Source organism: Triticum aestivum, chromosome 2A, assembly GCF_018294505.1.
Source record: "Triticum aestivum cultivar Chinese Spring chromosome 2A, IWGSC CS RefSeq v2.1, whole genome shotgun sequence".
NCBI classification, from domain to species: domain Eukaryota; kingdom Viridiplantae; phylum Streptophyta; class Magnoliopsida; order Poales; family Poaceae; genus Triticum; species Triticum aestivum.
In genome coordinates, this window is record NC_057797.1 from 41480531 (window position 1) to 41489923 (window position 9393).

Here is a 9393-nt window from a genome sequence, read left to right on the forward strand (position 1 = left end):
TTTGGCTTTGTTGGTGGATTTGATGAATTTTTACGTAGGGTCAGTGATCTCATGACTGTAGGGCTCTACACCGACTAGTCAGCTTGATAAACTGGTCGGAGACTTGCAAGTTGTTGCTTTACTCCACAGACGAGCAAAAACATAAATATACTATCTGGACCGCTATGTCACTATTGCCAAAATACTAGAAAGCCGAAACCCTCGTGAAGTTTTGATCATTCATGGAGGCGGCAAGGCACGCAGTAGAAGACATTGAACTGATAGCGGCTACCGTTGGTGATCAGTCTGGGCCAGACAGTGAGGACTCTAGGGTCCAAGGACAACTAGGCTAGTGTGTCACACTGATAATTATATATGGGTTCCACCTTTATAGACTCCGCCATATCTACAATTTATTTCTACCTTCTGAATTGCTAATCACCCCTGCTGTTATGTGGTATTTTGAATGATGCCACATTGGTCCGTATGCGAAACAATTAACTGAGAACAGCTTGCAAATTTAATAAATTAACATGTTCACCAAGTGAAAGCAAATTAATTCTGATCACATCATAGTTTTAAAGACCGAATAGTTTGGGAAGTTCTATGAATTCTCTTTCGAGGCTAAACAAACATTCAATTCAAGTAGTCCATCCACTCCCGGTAAAATAACTTGTTCATATTGTCCTTCTTGCGAACAAGTCAATCCTTGATCTTGTCATTCTTGCTAATAAGGCAATCCTTGTACCTCGCAGGCAGATGACCAATGTTACCTTCAGAACCAAGCAAGTCCACAAGCATGTTCATCCTAGCATGCATGACACCGTCACCCTGCGTTTGTTAAAAAATTAGTTATAGGTCGCAAATCAACATGCTAACCCACTTGTTCTGCAAGCATCTTCATTGTTGGAAATTCCTTACCGGGTTCATGTACCTTTTCAGTTTAGTTCCCATCCAATTCCTTCCAAAGTGAGTAGCATATATGCCCGTGTCTTGCCTGAAAATCATGTCAAATTCAGAATGTCAGTAACTATGCTTATGAATAGACACGATTACATAAAGTAAGCATTATTCACACAACAAATCATTACTTTCTGCATATCCCTGTTGCCAGGCCCCTTGGGAAGCATGTATTCCATGACCTCATGTCTGGCTCCCATCCAGAGAAGAATGACTTTATGCATACCTTTATAGCCTTGTGAAGCTCGTCTGCAACCTTCCTGTGCCTGAGCTGAATTACCTTATCAGACTCGTCACCATTGTTCATTGTTGGGTCGAGGACAAAAATCTTCGCCCTTGGAAAGTCCCATATGTATGTAGACCATTTGAAGTCGAACTTAACTGGCAACACAACCTGTTAATTGGAAAAAAGGCACTGGAGTTTATTAAATAAACATTATTTATCAAATCTTTTAAATCACTTTTGTCTTTTTAAAAGGTCACCTCGGTGCACTTGTGAACCTCGTAAGTGATATGCGGCCCCACGAACATGTCCTTGATGTACCTCAGCTTTGAAATGTTGTCTCCTCTGCTAACATGGTTCTGCATGTTTCGAATTTATGAGTAACACTTAGCTGAAGCATGGAATTTTTTGTATTGATCAATGATTTCAACTGAAGTTCCTCACCACAAAATCTGGCTCCAGCCAATGTCGCCAACATCCTTCCCCTTTTGCAGCAGCAAAGACCGCATCCATCTGTTGGTACCTTCCCATCACCAATGTCATCAGCACACTATCCACCTCACCACCATCGCGTAGCATCTCACGAAGCCGCTCCCCACTGATGTCCATGTATTTTGGGTTGGTGCTGATAATCCACATGCTGCACAGTTGAAATAGAACATATTGCGGTCAAGAAACTAGGCTTTACCAATGGTAAGGATGAAAAACAAACTCGAATTATGGTTTTTTCCTGCTGAGAGCTTACTCTTTTAGCTTGTTCGCGTTCTCCCTATAGAATAGCTTGTATATCTGCACTACATTCGCTGGAGCTCTAGTAGGAGGGTCATAACCCATTACAAAGGGAGACCTTGCATATTTCCCAGGCCTCACCACCCTCTTTGGCTGAGGCTGTGTGCTAAATGATCCCTGTGACATAGTGACGTTGAGGTTGATAGCCGCCTCCTCTATCTCCTCCCTAATGTCAAGCTCGACAGCAGACATCTGGCGGTTGAGGCTAACTGGAGAAGTCCTTGAAGATGTACCTGCAAACACTTGGTTTGGTGCTGGAGTGGCAACAATCTGCATTCCTGAATCTGCATGGCGAACACGGCAAGGTTAGCACGCAGGTCATGACCTGACTGTATTAGCTGTATCTATTAACATTTAACCCCAGCTGGTAAAAGAATCACGGTTACCTTCAGGAGTTTGCATCTTGGTTGCTGCAGAACCAGGCATGCTGTTTGCGGAAGCAACCGACACGTCTGAAACAAGTTAGTAAATAATGAATTAGCTTCCCTGATTCATTATTTTTTCAGTCACAAAGGATGATCCATCATACTCATTTTAAACCATTCCGTTGGACGTTGAAACGGCTGTAAAAGCATTCATCAAGTCCGTCTTCCTAAGACCTGACATTACAACTTTGAACTTCCCATGCATCTCTGGAGGATCTATTGATAAACATCCACCTAAGTCCTCATCCTGTCCTGAAGGAACTATTGACAATTGATTATTTTCAACACCATCCTTTTGGTTCTCTGCAGCTTCATCAGTTCCTGTTGCTATTTTTGGAGAGCATATAACTTCATTTCTTGCCGCCCCACACACCACTGACATCTCCAAGTTGTTCCCTGTAGTATTGTCCAACAACCTTGCCGCATTGCCAACAATCCCACTGTGCAACCTACTGTATTCATCTGCTGCTTCAATCATATCATCTATTGCTTTGTTTGCTTCTTCTTGAGCACCTTCAGATTCTTCAGAGCTCTCTATCCTTGCCCTCTTCGGTGTGTGCCTCCTTGATGTAACAACCTTCTTTCTTTTCACACCTAATTTGCTCTTTGCCAATGGTTCCACGTTAGCGGAAGCTCCCTCTGCCGACTCTATGCTTAGTGCATTCTCTGCATCCCCTTGAACCCCTTGAACATCTGAGAAATTACACAACAAACGGGTTAGACAGTTGACAGTTTTTATTCTAAGAACAAACATAATTCTATTTCTTGCGAATTACAATACCTGCTTGGGTTGAATAATTGGGCCTCTGCTTTCGTGCCCTCATTGCATCAGTTATCTGGTTGATGTCTGCAATTATCTTCTCAGTTTCTGAGAGTATTAACCCGTTAGTATCATTGACAATATCATCCCATCCTTCTGCGTGTCCCTTGTTTAATCTTGCTCCCTTCCTTGATGCCTCATTTATAGCTCTCTTGCACTTGTTGGAGTACTGCTCGACCTTGTTGATAATAATACCCGCAAACTGAATTTTATCGAAGTTTTCCCAATAAATGATGTCAGTTTATGTTCCATATATTACTTATTCATCAATATATTTGACCTATATCAAAACTTACATCTGTGAACACTTTATCACCCCCAATTCCCTCTGTGCTGCACCCAATCCCGTATCCGTCAGTTGTTTTCTGAGCTGCTGTTGCCATGGTATTACGGCTGTAGCATATTGTCCCCGGATGCCTTGGCTGTAAATATTTATCCAGAAAGGTTTCATCATTGCAAAGCAATAGGCAAAGGTGACTTATCTATATAAACATACCAGACAGAGTAAAAGCAAATGGGAACCATGCTAGTACGAATATGACATAAGCATCAAGTCATCTCATAGTTAGATATGCTAGCAACGCGGCCATTTGTAACAGCTCAATCAATAGGTATACCACACATGTCCTACTAACTAAAAAACAATATCCTTTCCATCACAAGATTATTTTACTGTACTTGTTTTGTATCTTAACTTACCAGTAGGTCTCCATACACTACAATCTCTGCATCTTTCCCAGTTGTCATGTCTTCATCAATAACATCAGAGATAGTCTTCTGTGATTATTCCTTGCACCTAGGGAACACATCATGGGGAAGGTTCTTATCTTCTCGTTCGAGGTTGTCAAGATAGAAAACCTGTGACATGAAACAAATTTGTGATTAGTTGTTTCGTCACAAGTTGAATCCGAAGCAATGACATTCACTCAAACCTGCAAGAAGAATGTGCATCCAGTGAGATTTGACTTCAGTTTCCCACCTAGCGGTTCAGACTTCACCCTACCAGCAGAAGAAAGGAGCTCTTCTCTAATGTACCGTCCCCAATTGAACATTTGAATCATATCAGGTATGTGCAAGGCATTCCAATAATCTGTCATGAAATAGTTGTGCTTCAGCGGAGGTGCCAGGAGGAAAGTCATCGCGCAAATTGCGAAGGCAACCTTGAACTTGTCTGCTTCAGCCTTTGTCATAGCTCTGCCATACCGAATCTTCACTATATTAACTATGGGTGTGATCTTTTTTTCTCCATTGCCGATTCCTAAGATCTCACGTACAGTACCTGCCACGTGCGGCGATGCATTCTTGTTAACAGGAGATCCTACTGATGGCACCCCCAGTACCTTGCCGACGTCTCCGTCGTCGAAAGGTAAGTCTCTCCTAGCATCAATTATGATAGCAGATGCCTTCTCGTCAACTTTGCTCATAAGCCACATGGATTGTTGCCTGTTTGCCTTTATTATTGCTGGTAATTCCAATAGTCCTTCGAACCCCATCTCACCTACCAGAGCCTTTTTTTTTCTTTAGATAGCCCATCAATCAAGGCCTTCATCTTTTTTATGCTGCTCCTTGAATTTATTGGGTTTTGTGATGCCTTCTTCTTGCCCTTTCTAGCGCCATCTGACTCTAACTCTTCTGGTGTACCGATGTGTTGTGTAGGATACACATCGAACCCTTCTGATGATTCCTCATCGGATTGCTTGTAATCAGATGAGGACGAACCAGACACCATTTTCTGTGATGTATTTAGAAACAAAGTCAGGCGACATATATAATATATATCACGATTAAAAAAAGATGGTCATCATTGTTGTATGAACCTAGAAATAATTATCAGTTTGTCAATCTCTACAGACATCATAATATTTCCCCCAATTGTACACTGACAACAATACAATCAACATAGTAAGAATGATTTTCTAATCTAAACCATTACCAATCCTTCTAAGTTATCCTTACAGCCGACGGACCTCTAAAAAAATCTTTAATCCCACTATGTATAAATACTGAATATACAAGCCATACTATAGAATGCAGATCGACACAAAATTAAGTCCACGGATATTGTATTCTGTTAACATGTCCTCTCTTGTTAAGCAGTCATTCTCATGTTTTTCACATTTCTTCCAGACAAAATAGCTTTTTTTATGTTAAGTTCCAGCTAAGAATTCATTTGTGTGCAGATATAAAAAATGGACACTAAAGCTCCCTATTTTTAGATCATTTTCCAAAAGCTTACTACTGATATGTTGACCCCCACCATGCATATTTTCTTTATATATGTATCGTTTTACTGTTTGCTGATGCAAACCATTAACACTTATGAATTGTAACACTTTTCTACCGCTATTATTATCACAGAATCTAACGGGAGTTCTCTTCAACATCAGGTATATAACATCCATGACATGCATCAGGTATCTCAGGTTAGAGTTAAAAAAAACTCCATGCCGTGCATCAGGTATTCACAACTTCCATAAAGATGTATCAAGTATCTCTAATCTTACCCTAAATATCCCATCCCAAACAATTGCAAACAATCAAGAACAAGAAAAACTACTTGCGTTTGGAAATGCCACAGAAACCAAACTACTAAAATGATAAATATGTTGTTAAAGATCCAATCATCAGGGAGGAAATCAACAAACACTGCCCAACTCGAACAACAAACATGTGGTACCTTTTTTCCAGTAGAACCACTGAGGAGCTCCTAGTTCTTCATCATTGGGGAGAAGGAGCTCCTAGTTCTTCATCTTTTTGGGGAAGGAGCTCCTAGTCCTTCATCCTTGTTCTGAAGGAGCTCCTAGTTCTTCATCCAGGGTGGGAAGGAGATCCTAGTTCTTCAGCCTTGGGGAGAATGAGAGAGGAGCACCAAATGCGAATGAATGATGACAATGGACTCTACCCTCTCACAGCTCTTCCCTTCAACAAGTGTTAGGTTCTAGGTGTCTAGACAAGTGTTTGGAATCTTTTTGTACATGACACACAGCTACCCGTCCTTGGCTTCCAAAAAGCCCTTGAAATCTGAGCCATAGTAGATTCAGTTACAAATGACTATTTCACCCTCCTGCAGAAAGCACGCTACATTTTATTAATAGTTTATGAAGCAATTGTACTCAATCTGCTGAGCTCAAAACATTGGGTTATTATCTTTTTTTCCAATTGTATTAATTATCTGATCCACTAAATGCCATATGAAACGTGGATCCATTAAGGTTCATATTTTGGTATACTTGTACAGTATTAAACCACCTTGTTTCTAACGGTCAAATACAGCCAGAATGAAATGTACAGTTGTTTGGTGTTCAGATAGAACATCCAAACAAGACTGTATACTACAACGGTTGGCACACACAAACGAAAGGTTCTGTGTTGATGGCATTCAGGTACATTAATTGTTGAATATTAAGTGCATATGTAAAAGGCATACTCCTTGGTTCACTGCCAGCTTCCCCGAACTTCTTTGATCTTATTAGGTTCTTCGGCACATGAATATTAAGTTCATTGGTACAAAAAAATTGCACCTTCATGAAATGTGTTCCTTTTGCGTCATCCATAGATCCCTAGGGCGTGGCTACACTTGTGCAAAATGAAAACATGCATGACAGGTACAAAAATAACTTGGTGGGTGACCAGGAAATGTAGAATGCAGGGAATACAAATTCTTGATAGGTCAACACCATCCACTTAACTAAAAGCCCGACATTTAAATCTACTGCTTACTTGACACTACTAGCATTGAAGCACTTCTTAAGAAGACGGATGACGCCGGTCCTAAGACTCACACTAATGATAAGGTTGCAAATATAACTAAAGGACGGTACTTTCCTGGTTTGATAACCCATTTGTTCCCACTTAATCCGAACCAATATTCATTTCCCAACCCAAGCAGCCCCGATTGCGATCATGGCTGCCACTGGCGCGGTGGACGCGAGTGCAAGTTGTAGCACCTTGTTCATCGTCCTGAGGTTCCTGATCTCCCTGTTCCTATCAGCCATTTCCTTGATGAACTCGTCTCGGTCTTCTGTCACCTCCCGCAGCTTCACTCGTTCAGCTTGGATTCTCTTCTACACGTATTCCTCCAGTACATCCTCCCACACATAGACCTTGCACGCTCTCCTCTGAACCTGTACATAAAAATCAAGAAACAAGAGCAAAAGAATCTTTAGCCAGTGCAGGTACTGAACGGAATCTGCTATATTTTGTCTTATCTATATATTCTTACCCCATAGTTCACGCAGCTGAAGTAGAACTTGTCCAGCCTCGCCACCGCAGATCCAGCTTTCCTGGCGCATGGCATGCCGCATGCACATCGAAGTATCGGATTTCCAGTCGACATGTTCTTGCAGAAGAAGTGCTTTGTTCTTGCAGAAGAAGTGTTGTGCCGATTCATGTTCCATTCCACTTGTATGTATAGACCTTGAATTTATTGTATGCAGCTGTCTACAACCAACCATAGTACGCATGCTTTCGGCGCTACTGAAGGGGGCAGTGTCCGGGTCGTGCCCATACGGCGCGCCGGTCGAACAGTAAAGTTGTGAGGTCAAATCGACCTTATCTCTACTGCATCGTTGTTTGAGAGGAGTGCATGGTCGACTGGTCATTTTGACTCACCCGTGAGCTGTGCAACACTCTGGATAGTAGGGCATGGGCGACATGGCGTTGTACCACTCCTCTCTAATTGATGCATGTTTTCTATTATTTTAATACGCCCACTTTCCCTCCTCATCTACTACACGGCATACACTCCCTCTTCACATGAATTGGTTAATCAACAATTCTCCATTGGGAGAGCCTTAAACTCGTCATTGGTATCTCAGAGTCAGTTTGCCCCATTTTCATATCAACACTGAAAAAAAACTATTTTCCTTAACCGTGTATCCCACTAAGAAACAAGTCAAAAAAACTGCATTATCATTCAGATAACGCCTCCCTTGGATCCCTCCTGCCCAGCTCCCACCTACATGTCAAATCAACTTAAACTGCTGCCCTGCTTGAACTCTCTATACGCTAGTACCTCAAAGCTGTATATAACTCAACCATCCCTACCTCGTTCTCCTACACACCAACGTCATGGATCACAATGCCGACGAGACGGATGCTCTGTTCACCGGCGAAGCCATGATGGTTTCCCCCGCACGCTCAACTGCCACTACCGTCATCCCCGTGAGTATTGCCACCGGCCTTTGCTTTCAAACTGGCATTGCAGAAATCATTGATATTTTGTTAAACCATATTAAATGTACAGGCTCATCCATCCACTCTCAGGCCTATGACAATTAAGCAGTTGTATGATGGATTCCTGGAGGACATAGAGCGTTACCCTATCGTAGTTGACGGAGACACTGTGTCATCAGTGAGTCTATATATAAAATCATTTAGATTTTCAAAACCATCCACTAGCTGTTCTTAATATATGTCTTCATTTGATAGGTGATCCTGATAGGAACTGTTTCACACTCTACTGTTCGAATGAATCACTGGTCCTTCGATCTACAGGATGCCACATGGTTAATCAACATATCTTTCTGGTACTAATTTCATCGTCAGTAAACTCCTTGTATCCAAAGAACTTCAGAAACAATGCATTTAACCTTTTTCTCCATTTTTTTGTTCTTCTGTCAGGTCGGAAACAACTTCCGACTTTAAACTTGCTTGGTCATCAAGGTCTGATTTATGTATTAAGATAAAAATAATAATTTGCAGTCCTAGTTTTGGTCAACAAGCCCACTGTTTCAATCGTTACATCTTATTTGCAGCAATGGCGACTATGTTCAACTATTTGGCAAACCTGCCATGAATGACAGATTCCTTCAGATTAAAGCTTTCAAGATCAGGTTATTTTAAACCGCATCTTTTTTCCGTGTCATAAAATTTTCACATATAACATTCTTTTTTACACATAGCCATACATTTTAAAAATATTGCAGGTTAATCGAAAACTACAATGACACCACGCACCACTACTTGTATACCATACACACCACATTAGACATTCGTAAAAGAAACACCCACAAGGTAATTCTTCGTGTTTTTTGTAAAATGTACCTAAATGATACATACATTCTTTCTCACATACATTACCTCTCATAGGCAAGAATGGAACCTGACTCCACAGCATCAACTGTTTTCCCAAAGGGGCCGTCAATTACCCCGTCAGAGGTGCCCTTGCATTCGTCAACAAAGGACAAGATATTTGC

At 41.3% G+C, this 9393-nt stretch overlaps 1 long non-coding RNA gene across 1 annotated transcript; it reads left to right on the forward strand.

The window, feature by feature from the left end:
- Nucleotides 1-8470: 8470 nt before the first annotated feature.
- Nucleotides 8471-9016, forward strand: LOC123184591 (uncharacterized). Its single transcript, XR_006492995.1, has 4 exons — nt 8471-8549; nt 8627-8703; nt 8819-8860; nt 8953-9016. It is a non-coding gene; the product is annotated as an uncharacterized lncRNA (long non-coding RNA).
- Nucleotides 9017-9393: the final 377 nt, after the last annotated feature.